Genomic DNA, 18,110 nt, shown 5'->3' with positions numbered 1-18,110 from the left:
CTTGATGCCCATTTTAGCTGAAAGCCAAGTCCAAGAAATTCTATTCCCATTTCCTCTCCAACTGCTTTGACCTATAAGAACATGCAAATTCTGAAGTGCTATCATAATTGCAAAGAAATGCATATCAGTTGCAGAAACAGTTGGAAAAGTAAAGGTTGCATCGGAAAACTGAGCATGAAGAAGGTAGCCAATTCTAAAGTGCTATCAATATTGGAACTGAACTAAAGCAACTTACTTTGAGACCATCACTGAATTCTTTCCTTTGTGTCTTGTCCTGAACCAAAATTACCATGTCCATGTCCCTGTCCTAAACAAAACTGCAAAGTCTCAATGTCCCTATCCAAAACAACCATGTATGGAGCCATAAAGGAAGTCTACCGCCTGGCATATGTAGATCAACGCAATCAGTTTCTCCATTCATAGCCTAATAAGCCAATTATTACAATTCCAACAATCCAAAACTCTTCGTTCTCTTCTTAATAAACTTCACAAGATCTTGAATGTAGAAGTACATAATTTCACAAGAACTTAGCGTAGCTTCTACTGCGCACCTCTAAAGAGGAGCGCATCGCTAGCTGCACTTTCAGTGCATGCTATATCCGTGTCCAGAACAATACCACTAGATACTCATATTCAGAACAATAGCAAATTCATACAATATGACGCTAGCTACTACTAGTTTATAGTCTGCTACTTCTACTTTATGCTACTGCTAGTGTTCCAAAATCCCACTCTTAATGTTACTGGTAAATAGCAAGTGTGATAGATATTGTGTTTGGCTATTTGCATAGTACGTAGTAGCAAACATACTTCTGAGCTCCAAAAATGTACGTAGCTAGCTAGAATAGCTGCCTTACATGCTAATTTTCAAGTATATGAGTCCCAATTTCAGTGAACTATCATCAACGGACCCCAAGAAACAGTTGTGATGTAGAATCAGAGGAATTTGGCACTTGAGGTTAGAGCACTTATATGTGAGAGAGTGTGCCGCATACGGTGAAATGGATAGACAGCGAGGCCAGCAGCTCACATGGCCCAAAACATAGATCGGGATCTAAATCAAATAGAGGAAAAAATAGTGAGCGATATTTCCCTGAAAAGGAGAGAGGGAGAGGGAGAGGGAGAGGGAGGGGGGAGAGAGATTTACCTCGCTGAAGGAGGGAGTAGCTTCTACCCATTAAAAAGGTGCTTCAAGCTTGCAAATAGGTATTTTATATATGGTCATATTTAACTACAAGGAATGAGCTCCAATGTACAAAGGATAAGCACAGAAATGTTGCTAGACAGGTCAAGTAACTGGTACAATCGTTTTACCAAATCAAGATGTTTCCAGTTAAAACAAAGAGTTTCAATTATCCTGGAGAGATCGAGATATGAGCAACATAAGGGGAAGAGAGCCAATGACTACCACTTTAATATTTGCAAGCATAAGAAAGTTCTGATTACCTCAGGAACAATTCAAATAGAACAGAACAATTCTAAAGGGACCTATCAAAAATTGAGTAGTTGACATAGAAATTAAGCTAGCAACTTGTAGTTGACACAATAGTGGATTTTGTTCTTCTCTTTGCCCCAGCAGTAAATTTTGTCGGTTGAGTGGTGAGAGGGTGGATTTGGTTACCTGAGATAAAAAGGGGGAGCGGGTATTTTGATCTGAAGAAGGGTATAGCATCTCCAAGGACATGCGCACACATTCTTCAAGCTAAAAAGGAGCGCTGCATCTGAAGACAGCATCCTGCATCCTTGCCTCGTGGGAGGGCCGGAGGGGAGAGTTGAGGTGGAACGCTGCCCTAGGCTTATCGTGCAGCTTGATTAAGAGAGGGAGGAGGAGCACCTCGCACCGCCTGTCTCCATGACGTGGGAGAGGGTCCGGGTCCCGCAGCATCTGGATCTGCAAATCCACGATGCGGAAGGAGAGGAGGTGCTCACTTGGCACGATTTGGAGAAGCCGGCACGCGGGGCGGCGCTGCGGCGGCGCGTCCCCACTCCCGTTGCCCCGTGCCGAGGACGATGAGGAGAGCTCGGGCGTCGACGACTTGGAGGAGGCAGTCGCCATGGCTAGGAGTAGGGGTAGGGCTCGCGACGCTTCCCCTTATAGCTGTACATCAGGCCGGCCCGGCCCGGCCCGACTCTTACATGGGCCGTGCCAATCTATAAAATGCCAGCCCGGCCCAGCACAATTACACTAACGGGCCGTGCCGTGCCGCCCATCGGGTTGGCCTCTCGGCCCATGGCACGGCCCGTGCACTCTTAAACGGGCCGTGCTAGCCCATTTAGCACGACAGCCCGTTAGACCCATTAGGTCTGTCGGGCCCTTACAGCCCGCTCATCCAACACATAATTTAATTATTTAAACAACAGAATAGAAGATGTATATAGAAAATTTCAAACATATAGCACTCAACTCAACCAGAAAATATTACACAAATACACAATCAAACCGTCCAAAATAGATCACCAAATAGTTTAAGTGATACAAATTGCCCAATTCAGTTATGGGTTGCCTTAATGTTTGGCTGCCTCATTAAAAACCTTTCTAAGTAAAAACTCATATCAACTACATGAGAAAACCTTAGAAAGGAAAAGAGTACAGCCAACAACCCACTCTCAGTTGGGCTTAAGACGGCGCTTCGTCGATGTACAAGTCCTTGAATCCAGAGAGAAGCTCCTCATTCTCCAAGTCATGCTGCTGCCGAGATGCTCCAAGCTCCCAGTCCTTCAAACATGAAAGCATCTCCACCATCTCGCATGTCAAGCTTCGACGCCGCTCTTCAATTACCCTGCCAACAAGAGAAAAAGTAGATTCTAAACTAATAGTAGACACAGGAACTGTCATAATATCTTTAGCAAGGATAGATAGTACCGGGTATAAGCGCCTGTGATCACGCCACCAGCTCAAAATGTTAAAGTCATCATCAAAATTAGAAATAGGATCACTATCAAGATATGATGACAACTCAGATGACTGAGAGGCAAGCAGGGGGGTTGTAGCAGTAGCAAATGTAAGTGAAGGTGAAGCAGATGCATTAGTACAAGATGATGGGGCTGAACCTCCACCAACTGCATCAGAACCAAAAATCTTCCCCCAAACTTTTCTTTTCTTTCCAGCAGTATTAATTTGAGGTTGATGATGCGACTGAATGTTACCAAATTTCTGCTCATACTTAGCAAACACTTTAGAAAGCTCAACATGAACAGATTCATAATACCAAGAGTAATCATGATTGGTAAGCTGCGAAATAAGAGAGAGTGCCTTATGAAAGCCTCTAATCTTAGCCCTAGGGTCAAGAATAAAAGCAAATGAATACAACATAGGAATAGTCCTCCAGTACTTAAACAACTTAGCTTTCATAGGCAGTATAGACTCCATAAGCAAAGGATCATTCTCATATTTATTCAGATGAGTAGCAATCTCAATAATATGATGCAACATGATAGGAGCAGTGGGATAGTAAACACCAGACATCTCAACGGTAGACTCATAGAACAATTCAAGAAATGAAAGCAGAGTTTCAGCAACATACCAATGATCTTCAGTGAGAAGGGTCTGACCCATAGCCTGCTTATAGTGAGTATGGATAAAAACAGAGAAGGTACTCTTGTAAGGAAGAAGGTGCTTTAACATGAGATAAGTGGAGTTCCATCTCACATCCATATCCAAGCCAAACTTTCTAGGACAGACACCCATAGCAATACAATAAGATTTGTATGCAGCAATCCTTTGATTAGATGAATTCAAGAAAGATATGGTAGTTCTGAATGCTTAAAGATAAGGTTTCAAATGCTTCAAACCAGATTTAACAATCAAGTTTATAATATGACATGCACATCTTTGATGCAAGAAAACAGAACCAATGTATTCAAAGAATTTAGGAGTCAAAGAAGTCATGGCATTAGCATTAGCAGATGCATTGTCAAGAGTAAAAGAGAAGATCTTATCAGTCAACTTCCACTCATCAAGCACAAAACCAATTCGCTAAGCAATATTAGAACCAGAATGAGAACAATCTATAAGACACAAGCCAAGCAACCTCTTCTCTAGTTCCCAATTAGAATTAATAAAATGAGCAACCACACTAAGATAATCCTCCTTAGCATTACCATTCCAAATATCAGATGTAATTGCAACAGAAGAACATGCATTTAAACAGTCCATAAGCAAAGTACGAGATTGATTGAAAAGCTTAGCAACATCTCTAGTGGTTGTCTGCCTAGAAACAGGGGCAAACCTTGGATTATGAGCACGTTTGATATAATCAACGAAAGCATTATATGCACTAATGCCAAGAGGCAGATCTAACCTAGCAATCATACGACATAATTCAGTATGAGCAAACTCAGCATTGTACTCCCAATTTCTAAGAGAACCATCAGAACTAAATTGAAGCACAGATTGAGACCTTGCAAAACAATCAGCCTTCTTACTACATGAAGCAAGATGCCTAATTAAATGACCAGTACCATTAGTAGAAACACCAGTAAGAACTTTCTTGCAGAGGGTGCATTTAGCACCAGAACATACCCTCTTACCATTCACCTCCTCAGAGATCTCCTCGAAGTTGTTCCAAATGTGCGAGGTGCGTGCCCTTCTCCTGCCCTTGCTCCCCCGCCCCTGCTGCGCTGCCATGCCGGAGGTCACCGTAGCAGACGGTGCTGTCGGTGACAGCATCGGCATGGACGACGGGGTCGATGTGGACAAGGGCACTGAGGTCGGCGAACTCGGAGGGGATCCATCGGCAAGGTCGCGGTCGATGTCGGACGGATCGTTGTCGGCATCGGCATCAACAAACGTCATCCACGGCGGCCGGAACCGGGGTACAGGAGGAGGTGGAGGATGATCCCCTGGGCTCGGGTTGGCCCGCGACCTCGATGAAGAAGCCATCCAGGGGGCCGCGCCCGCGCGGGGGGCCGTCGGTGCCAGGGGCGCGGGGGGCCGCCGAGGGGCGCGGGCCGCGGGGGGCGGGGCCGCCGGTGGGGCGCGGGGGGCCGCCGGAAGCCGGTGCCCGGGTGGCGCGGGGGGCCGCCGGGGGGGCACGGGCCACGGGGGGCGGGGCCGCCGCTGGGGCGCGGGAGGCGGGGCAGCCGGGGGACCGCCGGACGCCGGTGCCTGGGGGCGCGGGGGGCGCGGGGGACCGCCGGACGTCGGTGCCCGGACGCCGGTGCGCGGGGGGCCGCCGGGGGGGGCGCGGGTGGTGGGGCCGCCGGTGGGGCGTGGGGGGCGACGGGGCGGGGCCGAGGGGCCGCCGGTGCCGGGCAGCCGGGGGGCGGGGGCGCGGGGGCGGGGCCGCCGGGGGGCGCGGGCGGCCAGGCGCCCGGGCGTGGCGGCGTGCGGCGGTGCGGGATTGCGGGAGTGAGGGAGTGTGCGGGTTAGGGTTAGGGTTCTGGGAGTGGGTGGGGGGGCGCGGTTTATATATGACACGGGTTTATTGGGTTGGGCCGTGCCTTATGGGCCTTATCGGGCTGTGACGGGCCGCAATTAACCGGGCCGTGCCGTGCCGCCCATCGGGCTGTCTTCTCGGCCCATGGCACGGCCCGGCCTTTTCTCGGGCCTGGCCCGGCCCATCGTATATCGTGCCGGGCCTCTTTTGGGCCGGGCCAAAATCACCGGGCTGCGTGCCGGCCCATTTAGCCCGGCCCAAATGTACAGCTATACTTCCCCTGCTTGGGGTGAGGTGGGGACATGGGGTCGAGTGAAAGGAATCAAGAATGGGAGGAGCGAGATGTGAGGTGGGTGATGCAGGGAAGGCAGGGAGGAGGGAGGTGAAGTTGCCGCTGACGAGGGGGAGAGGCGAGGTAGAGTCGTATGGACAGCAGGGTGGAGATACCGGAGATGGAGGATGGTGGATGCGAGAGTGTCACTGTTAACTGAACTTTATAAATTTGTCGGGACCGAGAGAATTGATTGGAGACATGTTTTGTTCACCGCGTCTCCTATAACCACCGCCCCATTATAAGAGACGCGGGTTATCCATCCACGTCTCCTATGTGGGTACGTAGGAGACGCGGGTCATCCTTTGGTGCTGGGAGCGCACTCATAGGAGATGTGGTTTGTCAACTCGTGTCTCCTATATCATAGGATGTTCGTTTCTTACATAGTGTCCAATATCATTGATTTTCTTCTCAGGATATTCCTTGTGCTCAATCTGTCTTTTAGGGGGTGTTTGGATCCACCCCCAAATGGCAAAAGGGCAAATGGCAAAATTTTTGCTCCTGTCACATCAGATGTTTGGACGCTAATTAGAAGTATTAAATATAGTTTAATTAAAAAACTAATTACATAGATGAGGACTAAATGACGAGACGAATCTATTAAGCCTAATTAATCCATAATTAGCAAAATTACGGTAGCATTTGCCCTTTTGCACTTTGGGGTGTTTGGATCCAAAAGTGCAAAAAAAATGCAAAAGAGCAAAAGTTTTGCACTTTCTCTTTCTCTTTCTCATTCATCCAAACAGGCCCTTAGTAAGAGCCAACAAAAGACCTTGTGCTTATTTTGGTAACTAGAGTTCCAGAGCCACTTGAATGCTGGATGGACTTGACTATGACCTGTGAGTTGCTTATAAGCCCTTGTTGAAGAGTAAAAGTTACTGCCCCAAATGTAGGTCCTATTGTCAGGCTCATGTGTTAAAGACACACCTTGAATGACTTGTTCCAGGCTTAAGAATTGAGCAAAGGCTATTTCAGACAGCGGCAAATGAAATAGTTGATGTAAAGGAACGGAAGAGGCTACTTTTTAAAATGTGATGGCCTTATTCTTGGAGAAGGAGCTTTTTGAAATGTGATGGCCTTATTCTTGGAGAAGGAGAACAGCTCAGGGTAAGTTAAACTAGGGATGTGATCATTCCACATGTCAGACCAAAAGAAACAAGAAGAACCACTTTTCAGGTCTACCTTGGCAATTCCTTTGAAGGTATCCAGCAGCTTAAGAATATCTCTCCACCAATATGAGCCCTTTTTGACATGATTTGGCAGCTTGCCATTTCTACAATGTTTTCCCAAACAAGTTGCACCCAAGGGATGTCCATTTTGTTGAAGAACTTGTGGAGTTCTGCCGTTCATGTATCAATAGAGTACCGGAATTCTAGCTAAACAACACTTATTTTTGTTTATAAGTTTGCTAGTTACTGTTTTGTTTCAAAAAAAAAGAAAGTTTGACCTACTTTTATTGGAAGCAGTTTGCACTTTGCAGCTTACTCTTTTGAAGTCACCCAAAAGTCACAGGTTTCGTCCTGTGCAATCTGTTGATCTGGTCTGCATGTTGATGCCCCAAGCCCCCAAGCTGGTGCTTTTGGCTTGGCAATGGAGTATCAATAATTGCTTCAAGTTTGCTACCATGATGTTCCTGATTCTTGGATGGTGGCATCGCAACAGCGGGCGCCGATCTTAGAAGGTGAAAGTGGTAGCGGTGATCTCAAGCGGCGCGGTCACTGCGTGCACTGCCTGCGTGCATCACATCGAAGTCCGATATAGGAGGGATCAGAGTTGTCTTGATCTCTAAAATACAATACTAGTATTGCTCCAGTATTGTTCTGTGGAGCAGGCTCCAAAATACGATACTTTATTTCTATATATTTTTAAATAAGATATATTATTCCTGTATGATATTGTTTTCGTTGCACTAATTATGAGCAGTACAATCCTTATCTAATTTGAGGGGGTGGGGAGGAATGTGTTTAAAATTTCAAAAAGATCAACCTACCATTCCACGTTGTCCAATTCGAGCTTGCCATGTCCGCAGGCAAACTGACTTGCTGGCTTGGCTCGGTCCACGACCCAGTAAAAGCCCAATATATTTAGGCCCCTACAGGCGCACAAGGCCGGCCCGCTGGGCTGGCTGATTTATACCCACGGGTCAGTTGCGCCTGGGCTGCGGTTCCCGTTCTCCACCTCGATCGATTCGTCTCCTCTGCTCATGGCGTCGGCGGCGATTCTCCGATCCATCGCCCAGTGGCGAAGCTAGCGCTCGCGACACCCGAGTGCACGCTAGAAATGAACCATCCTCGGAACAAGCTTGAAGTAAAAGGGACCGTCCTCGCTAACCTGCCAACGACGCAAATAAAAATAACTACCTTCTAAACATATAATTGGATAGGAAAAATCAAAGAAAATAGATGCATTACCCTCTAATATTTGCGTTTAGCCATAGCCTTAAAACGATGGACGACAATGTCATTTGTAACTTTCTCCATCTCTTGTTTCTCGACATAGCAAACAAGGCTATTACTCATGTATTCATCACCAATACAATTCCTCAGGTATGTTTTCACAAGTTTCATGGCTGAGAATATTCTCTCCACGCTGGCAGTAGCAACAGGCAATACCAGTACTAGCTTCAGAAGTCGATAAACCAAAGGATAGCATTGATGTTTATTAGTTTCCACCATTTTTTTTTGAAAGCTCAGCAATAGTTTGTAAATTGGAGAACCTTTCATCTTCTCGCACATCAGATATGTAAAGGGGAAGGATGTGATGAAGGTCCCTCAAATCATTGGAATCAAAATCACTAGGATATAATTTAGCTAGGCTTATTAACTTCTCAACATTAAAATCATGGAATTTATCTCTTGGATTTAGAGAAGCTGAACAAACAAGCAATTGAGAGGTAGTCTCATTGAAGCGGCTATCAAGCTCTTGAAGTAGCCAATCGATGACAACATTAAAGCACTCAACCTGAAAATGATGTTTGTTGTTGATTCCAGTTTTCTTCCTGACATTCTTTGGGTCAACATATGCCTCATCCATTTCCAGCATGACAATGCCATGCTTATCACAAAATGCATAAACTTCAGCTAGGACTTTATCCCAATCCTCTGTTCTAAGTTCCTCCAAAGGACTTCTAGTTGCCCGCACACAATTAATAGCATTTACAATGTCTTGATCTTTCCGTTGCAACGCTGTTGAAAGGGTGTTTGTGATTGCTAATATAGTCAACATGAGATGCAAATAGAAGACAAAAGCAAAAGACTGAAAGTACACTAGCAACCCATAAGCTTGTTCTCTATGTGTGCCATCCTTATCTTCCTTTTCTACAATGGCTAGCACCTTCACAATTGTTGGGAACAGATTAACCAAACTTTGAAGAGACTTATAATGGGAACCCCACCGAGTATCTCCCGGTCTTTTGAGACATTGCTCTTGATTCAAACCTGTCCCAGTTTGAAGTAGGCCACAACCTAAGGCTTTACTCACTTCCTGAAGATTAATAACTCGAATCATGTCCCTTCTTTTTGCTGAACCACCCACCACAGTCAACAAGGTAGAAATCCAACTAAAAAATTGACTAATCTCTCAATTCTTTCTAACAACAGCTACAACCACTAATTGAAGTTGATGGACAAAACAATGAACATAATATGCTGTGCTATTATCTCTCATGATCAATGATTTTAAACCATTGAACTCACCTCACATGTTGCTAGCACCATCATATCCTTAGCCTCGCACTTGCTTCAAGCTAAGCTTGAATTTTGCAAATAGAGAATCGATACATGACTTGAGGTAAGCAGAAGTTGTCTCGGTCACATGAACAAGACCTACAAAGCTTTCTTTCACTAGACTAGATTTATTAACATATCTCAAGACCACTGCTATTTGTTCTTTGCAAGAAACATCTCTGGACTCATCAACTAGCAAAGCAAAGAAATCACCTCCAATATCCTGAAGAATAGACTGTAAAATCTGATCTGCAAAACATTTAACCAAATCTTTTTGGATGTCTGGAGATTCATAAGACTATTATCTGCAGCATCAATTGTCAATGCTTTGGCTAAAGCTGGATTATTCCGTGCTAAGCACTCAATAAATTCCTTAAAATTCCCCTTGTTGTATGATGTCTTTGACTCATCATGACCTCAGAAAGGCAATCCTTGTTTCAATAGCCATCTAGCAGCTTCAATTGCACCATTAAGTCGAACAAAATAAGCATCTCTAGAAATTTCACTTTGCTTGTGTAGAGCAATATCAATGTGCTGTTCTCTTTTCAACAAAGCATCACAATTTTTTTGTGCTTCATTGTGAGGGCTTCCAACACCACCAACATGATCCTTTAATCTAGTTGGATTATTCCAACTATTCCAACCATCAATAACGAATGCCTCGTACCCAACCTCCTTTTTAGAGCGCCCTCTCATCAAGAAATAAGGAAAACAATATGCTTTATCCTTTGATTCACTATGCTCAAGCCAACTACCGAATTCATTAAACCATTCAGGATTAAATCGTCTATTTTTCCCACCAATTTTAGTGCTTGGAAAATCATGAGTGCGAGGTTGACAAGGTCCATTTTGCAAGTATTTTCTTCTTACCACATCTCTGATGTTAGGGTGGTACTTACTAATTTCTTTCCTTTTGCCTGGGTCAAATTCAATCTCATCTTCCCAAGCGATGTATTGTTGATCGCTACTAGGACCATCTGGTGCCTTTCTTTTGAAGTACATTTGCATTATTGCTGCAGCCCCAACTGAGAAAGAGTTAAAGAAATTAGTCATTAGAGGCTACTAGGTTAGGGCATCAAGTTGCAAAACAATAAGATGAGAAACAGGGGAACGAGTGGAAGCGTACCAGGCTAGCAACTGAGGCACTGAGCTGCGATCGATTGATTCCGGCGACACGAGCCTCGAGCAGTGCGGCAATCTGTTCCTTCGCAGCGATTTTGACGAGCTCACGAGCAGCAAGCGGCCGGCAAGACGAGCGATCGATTGGTATTCTTTCTCATGTTTGGCTTCCAGTAGAAGGCAAAACGATGACTTCTAGTAGAAGGCAAACAAGCTAGCTGGGCCAGTCCGCCAGTGGGCCTTGGTCCGTGGGCTGCGAACTGGTGCACAATTTGGGCCTACCATTGTGCACCCATGGTAAAAAATTGCTAATTACTGCTTTGTTTACGGCAGGCACCCTGGTGCCTGTGCACCAGGCAGCCACAACGTGGCTTCGCCAGTGCCGTCGCCCGCTCGCTCCGCCTCCGGCAGCCCCTGGAGCAGCCGGGGTGCCTGCTGGCACGGGGTGCCATCGTCGAGGACCTGAGCCTCAGCACGCGCCTCCTCAGCAGCTCCGTGCCCACCGAGGTAATCAGTCCCCTCCTGTCCCCTCTGGGGTCTCGACTGGTTAGGGCATGTCAAGGTGGGCGAAGTGGCGAGCTGACCCTCGATTGGGGCTAGGTCTACTCGTGCGACCTGTTGATCTACGTTACCGGTCGGCTATGTTAATCAACCACCTGCTGTCTTATCTTCAGAAAGTTTATTAATTTTGTTGGCCTTTGGCGTTTACTAGACTTCGATTCCACTGAAATTGTCAATGTTCTTTGGTCGAATTTAACCGCACCGCAGCTCCTTGTTGTCTTGCTCTTCTGCAGCTGCTGCACAAGGTGTTAGGTCTGGGGTTAGGATTAGGATTATGAGAAAATAGATTTGTGTCAAAACCTCCAGGCATCGTTATACATCGTTATGCTCTAACTATTGTTTCATTCTTTAACCTCCAGGCATCGCGGAGCGATAGACCTTACACCATGGGTCGTGTCTATACCTGCCTCATTCCTTCTGTTCACCCTTTATAATTATGTACGGAGCTGACTGACTCAATAGGGGGAAGTTGTTAGGGACTTGTAGAAACTCTCTGTTTTATTTTGGAAGTAGAGTGATGTAGTGCCTCAGATGTTCTATGGTATTGTAAGGTTTAATTTAATAAAGCGATATGTGATCTATGGTTGTTGGCTGTTCCTTTGGTTGCTTATTGTTCTGCGCTGAGCTAAATGTAAGATCAGGGTTAATGGAGGGCTTTGTGGGGGGTTTATGTGAGCTGTACATATTGATGCCAATGCATTTTGTTAATAAGGTGTTAAGTAGTGATACCATATCTTCCACCCAGAATTTTTGCTGGGTTTACAGTGATGTCCATATATAATTGTTTTTAGTTACACTGCTTGTTAATTATGTACAGAGCTGACTCAGCAGCAGGAAAGTTGTGAGGTGCAATTTAACTTGTATGAAGTCTCTGTTTATTTTGGAAAGTAGAGTGATGTAGTGCCTCAGATGTTCTATGGTATTGTAAGGTTTAATTTAATAAAGCGATTTGTGATCTATGCTTGTTGGCTGTTCCTTTGGTTGCTTACTGTTCTGCACTGAACTGAATGCAAGATCAGGGTGAATGGAGGGCTTTGTGTGGGTTTATGTGAGCTGTACATATTGATGCAATGTGTTAAGTAGTGATACCATCTTCCACCCAGAATTTTTTCTGGGTTTACGGTGATGTCCATGTATAATTGTTTTTATTTACACTCCTTGTTGACTTGCATCTGGGAGGCTTCTTTTCACTGGACAAATAAACATCTAATATCAATCATATGTTGCCATGAATCTGTACTCTTAGAAAAGATCAGATGCACTCGAGGGGCTGTGGCTGGGTGCCTTCTGAGCTCAGCTGCTTCTGTGTGGCTGGGGCGTGTTGTTCTGCTAGTTTCCATATTGTTGTTACATATACGTGTAGCAGTATGTAACCTGCATGCATAAATGTCGTCGAGGCCTTCCGGTCATGGCCTTTGTTTCTCAGAGCCGCTGGCGTCGCTCCCATCAGTGCCCACGAAAGAAGATACGGTACTGAACGAGTCGAGCCTTAATTCTTCGTGCCCTGCGTCACCTGGATGTAGTTAGCAGATGGTAGATACAGAGATTCTATAAGATCCGGGAGAAGCAGCAGTAGAGCAAGGAGGAAAGAAGAATCTCCGCCAATTGCTTGGGGCTGGGCGGGCCTTGGTTAGGTACAAGAGGCCCATGTAGATGACATTTTTTCCTCTCTCTTGCACCTAGGCAGGCCGTCGATCTAGATAACGACGGGTAGCGCGACCCGTCAGCCCAGCAGGCCGTGCGCCTAGGCTTCCTCCCCCCAAAAGGCATCCTGGCGGTTTCCATTTTCAAATCTCCTGGCCGGCAGCGCTTCCAGCGGCGGCGAGCAACTGCAAGGTTTTTTTTTTTTTTGCGGTAGAGGCATGGCTAAACGATCCTCTGTTGGGCGGTGATTCTCTGATGCGCCACCGTCATCATCGATCACTCATCGGCCGGGGCGGGCGGGTGACGCGGCGCGTGCTCGATACCCCTACGCCGGCACCATGACGCACGTACGCCTGGACAGCATGTTCGCGACGGCGCCCGCGCCTCCACGAACGTCAGTACGACGGGGGCGAGCTGGCGTGCCGGCCGGGTTGGTGGTCCGGTACGGGTCTCGCCTCTCGCGCAGCAATACGCTGGCCGCTCGGGTGGTGAACTGCGAAGCGGCAGGCAGGCCGCCAGAGGTGGAGGCAAGGGAAGGGAGACGACGGACGACGGGGCGGAGAGCCAGGCGCATCCCGGCGTGTGCCGGACCGCCGCCACAGCCCATCCGAGCGCGCGGCCGGCGAATCGCTGCCCGTCCCGCACCACCGGGGGCACGCCACCCGTCCAGCGTCAACCCAGCTGCCGGTGACCGCGCTACGCCAGCTCGCCCCCGCCGGTACGCCGTACGACGCCGGCATCTCCATCGGGCGCGGCAGCCTGGGCGACGCCGCAGCCGTAGAGCCGGCGCGGGGCGATGATCCGACTCGTCATCGGCGGGTGCGACAACGACTGGCCCATAAAATGGCCGCCGGCCCGCCGTAGCGCGCGGCAGCTGGAACGTAGCACCGCTGGGGCTGACATGCTTTACTGGCATACTGTCTGCATAGGGCGGCGGTGCTCTGGTGGGCCTGCCGCGGGCTCCGGCGACCTTATTGCTCCTTCCCACGTGCCCTCCTCGCGAGAAGCAGCAGCCCCAGTTCGTCATGCACCGGATGGACGCGCCGGTGGAGAACATTACCCGCCGCCGGCTCGATCTACTACAGCTCCGATTGCGTCGTCATCAAGGTCGATCGATTTCTTCCCTCTTCGAGGCTCTGTTGTGTCGCGCTCGTTCGTGCGCCCTCTCCCCCGGCCCTCCTCTACTGACCCATGAATGTTAAGCCCCCACCCCAGGAGGCAACAACCACCCCCACCAGCTAAGGTAAGGGATGACCCACCAATCACATGTTTAACTTCTGATTTCATGTCTTTCCCCATTGCTGGTGACTGATCGAAATCTAGATCAGGGCCAGCCATTTTTTTTTCGGGTAAAGGAGAGCTCTATTAATTAGACAGAAGGTTTACAATCGTCATTGATCAGGTCAGCGACGCACGTAGACGAGTGACCCAGCCAAACTGCAGTATGAGTATTCCTTCTAGCTAAAGAGGCTAACTCGTGAGCAACTAAATTACACTCTCTCTTTACCTTGACGATGCGCCAATTGACCGGCAGATTCGCATGGTCCTTTGCCTCAGCCATAATGAAACTGATCGCAGAACGGTCCTCTACCTCCTTCATCATCTGGACGATCCGTGCACTGTCAGTTTCTATGATCGCCTGCCCCCTGCGACCACTGTGCCTCAAGCCGGAAGCCCTCCAAGCATGTCTGAGCTTATGCTTCTGCGACATCTTGACATCTAGAAAAAATACGCCATGCCGTGAGAATAACTTTACCTTCACTGTCGAGCGCCACCACGCCGACGCCCGCCGTATCCGACTGAAGAACAAAGGATCCATTGACATCGATCTTGACCCAGCCAGCCGGGGGCGGCTCCCAAGCTGCCTTCCGGTTGCATGTCCTCCTAGCACCGGATGATGAACAGGCCTTCTTTCCTTTGTCGGGGACTTGGTTAGCACTAAACCATTTGCTAGAATGACAACTGAAACCTGTAAAATGTTCAATCGAATTTTTGTGTGGTTATGTTTTTATTACATGTCTCTTCCTGTTGTTGAGAAAAGTGAGCGGAACGGGATCAGTTTGGGCTGCTGGCTATTTTTTTTTTCTTTTCATGATGAACGGTAGGTACTCTGCCTATGCATTATATATAGAAAGCAGAGTACAAACTTGACCATCACATTTAGCATGTTAAAACATCTTCTCACTGCCTAACTAACTTCGTGCTTTTAATTTGCAGGATGTCAGTGATCTTCTTAAGCTGCTGAATGAAGTGGAATTAACCACAGAGGACGAGAGGAGGCTGAAACAGGCCTTTCATGAGAAGTTTTATCCTATTTCCGTAAGTCCAATTATGTTGCTTAATGTTGGTCATCAATATGTGAGTAAAGAACTAACAATGCGAAAACATTTGCTCTCCTTGTTAGCTCCAATGAAGTTAATTAGTTTGCTTTTGGTTTTATGCTCAATTTCTCAAACACGTATGCTTAGTGCCAATTTCCATGTGCTGTATTTTTTCAGAGTGCTGCTAACATCGGAAATTACCTCGAGTATCAGAACTTTCAGTATGATCAGTGGAGATACATACTGAAGGTTCTGTACAAGAAAGTTGGGCCTTTCAAAGAGGCGATGATGGACCTGCAAATCAAAGAGGTCTGTGTTTTTTCATATTTCTCCTGAGTTCGTGTTTTGAACTTTTGATGCTTTGATTGCAAACTTTAAGTTAGATCTGGAGCTTAACTGTTCTGAAGATCTGTAGCCTGAGTATGTAAACAGTTCAGAATTTACTAGAGTTGCTGCATCAGTCCAACCCGCGTAACAAGAAGTCAGAGTGGGGGACTTTTGTTCTGTTCAGGCATAAAAAGTTAGTGCTGTAACAGTTACTGTTTTTCGTCTTCTGTTTTACCATTTTAAACCCCTGACTGATCAAATTTTCTTTCTGAAACAGTGACTGCACAAAGGTTCTGAGTGTTCTGAGCTACTTTGGCTTTTAGTTCCGTGGTCAGGTAAGCAAGCTAAAATTTATATTCAATTCATATACTTGTATCAATGATACAGGTTGCTGTTGTACAAAACATTGTATGGAACCGATAAATCGGGGGAGGTGATATTTTTGTTGTGGAGATGATTCTTGGCTGGTTTAGTGCCCAGTTTATTTTTTGGGGTAATCATGCATTGGGAAGAGGTGTTGAAATATCTGTACATTCAGTAACACAAGAATCAAAGCTCAGTGAATTTATGCTGGTTGTATCGAGCACTATATGTTGGTCAGCAAGTCGATCTGCATTATTTGTTTTCACTACAATACTTTTTTTTTCTGCGTGCTGCAACACGTGCTGACTGGTTTTGCATCTTGGAATATTGATTTCTCGGTTCTGCCCTGTTTTGTTTGGATAAACACGAACGGGTGCCTAGCTGGATTGGATAGGTGGTCTCACCGGCGCTCCTCAGATCCTGGATTCGACTTTCGGTGGGAGCGAATTTCAGACTGGGCTTAAAAAATCCCCTCGTCTGCCTACACGCCAAAGCACATGAAAAATAGATCCCAGCCTGCTCTCGCATGGGATACGGTTCGAGCAACGGCACCCCTTGTAAAGGTGGAGTAGGAATTCGGGCATTTTCTTGATCTGCATGACAAGATCTCGTTCTTACTCAATGCCTGGGGGTCATCGTACCTCCTGCAGGTCAAGTTTTTTTTTTGCCGTGTGGATGTCTTTTGTTTATTTATTCAGTGTGTATTTGAATTGTTGCAGGCTTGCAGCGACTCATTTATTTTGTTTGCGACGAAAAAAATGCTTAGGGGATACATTGATGCCATATATACATATTCTAGCTATGCTCTTTGGCTTATTTCTCGAGACAATATGTTGATCTCTTGCTTCTCGTCGAAGTGTTGCAGGTACTCACCAAGCGGATCACAGTGACGGATACTAATACAAAAATAATTTGCAGAAACGTATAGGGGCCGGTCATAAGATAACCCGCTCCCACGAAACAAACGGAAAAAAATAATCAAAAAGAAGCGGCGCGCGGAGCGTGGGATACTTGCAGGCCTCTCGCTGACAGCAGCACATGCAAACCTTCTCCCTCATCCTTATCTCTTCGGTCTTCTCCCCACGGTACACAGGGCTCTCTCTTCCTTATCTCTTCGGTCTTCTTCCCCATCTCCTCTCACATGATACAGCAGGGGTGCCCGGCGGCGGCACGCAGGCGGAGCGCGGCGCGTTTTTCGGGTGATTTTCGGATGCTTTTCCGTTCGTGATGGTTACTCGATCGTTTGGAAGTCTTTTTCATGGATCTGTGAGATCCTGCAGTCGTGCATCTACGGTTTGAATCTCGTTCGAATCCGTTGAGTATTAAGGGAGTAATTTTGATTTGAAGATTTGGATTTGGCTCTTGTTCTCCCCTCTTTTCCTCTCTGTTCTTGCGGCAGCAGGAGCGCTTGCGTGAGGGAGCGCGCAACATGAGGAGGAGCTCGCCTAGGCGGCGCGTGGCCAGCAGCGCGTGGCAAGCCCAGCGGCCGCGCACAGGCGGAGCGCGGTGATGTGCTCGCCGCAGAGGCGCCGCAGCTGCTACGGGTGCATGGGGCTGGCCCGGACGAGGGCCGGCGTGACCAATTTTTTTTTTTAAATCGGTTAGTAGGAGCGGGTGACGGGGTGACCCACCTCTGGAAATCCAAATCCATACCTCTGGAAGTCCAAATCCATTTTTAGGAACGGATGTGTTACCCGCCGCTGCAAACAACGTTTTTATGTGCGAGAAGCAGGGGCGGATACCACCTCCGCCCGTATAAATACATTTTTACCCGCCCCTTGTACCAGTGAGAGCCACTGATCTGTGTTCAGGAGCTGGCGAAGCCAGCAGCATGCAGTTGAGCCTCACTGAATGTCTGTAACACTTGTAGAAAAACAAAAACCCCGGGAATTTAGCATTGCTGTGGTTATATTTTGGAGATGATTTGCCATTTTTGAGGTCTCTTAAGCAGATGTGGTAACCTCGTATGGCATGTGCTGGAGGTAGAGCTTAAAGTGTCTGAATTTCATGTACCTCAGATAGATAGATCATTTGCGATGGTTGCTCCATTCCTTGGTGCCTCTTCTTTTTCTGGCTCTGCATCGAGATGATATATATATACAGTTCTCTTTCCCCCCCTGTGGATGATCATCAGAGTCGCCAGATGTCGTTGTTGACTGAATGAGCTTGTTCTGTGATCTGGTTCTTTACGTTTGTGAGGAGTCTGCTGTCTGCGTCAAGTCATTGTTCTTGCATTTACGTGTACCGAAATGTATGATGCCTCCCTTCGCCACCCGGTCATCCCCGACCTTCGTTGTCCGGTTCTCCGACACCCTCATCTTGATCCCCGGCACGATGAACG

At 47.1% G+C, this 18,110-nt stretch overlaps 1 long non-coding RNA gene across 1 annotated transcript; it reads left to right on the top strand.

The window, feature by feature from the left end:
* Positions 1 to 16,693: 16,693 nt before the first annotated feature.
* LOC112902770 lies at positions 16,694 to 17,881 on the top strand. The gene is made up of 2 exons (XR_003230661.1): positions 16,694 to 16,854; positions 16,923 to 17,881. It is a non-coding gene; the product is annotated as an uncharacterized LOC112902770 (long non-coding RNA).
* Positions 17,882 to 18,110: the final 229 nt, after the last annotated feature.

The sequence above is a fragment of the Panicum hallii genome, chromosome 8 (genome assembly GCF_002211085.1).
Source record: "Panicum hallii strain FIL2 chromosome 8, PHallii_v3.1, whole genome shotgun sequence".
In the NCBI taxonomy this organism is placed as follows: Eukaryota; Viridiplantae; Streptophyta; class Magnoliopsida; order Poales; family Poaceae; genus Panicum; species Panicum hallii.
The sequence above is the reverse complement of the archived record's forward strand: the minus strand, read 5'-3'. Positions and strand labels throughout refer to the sequence as shown.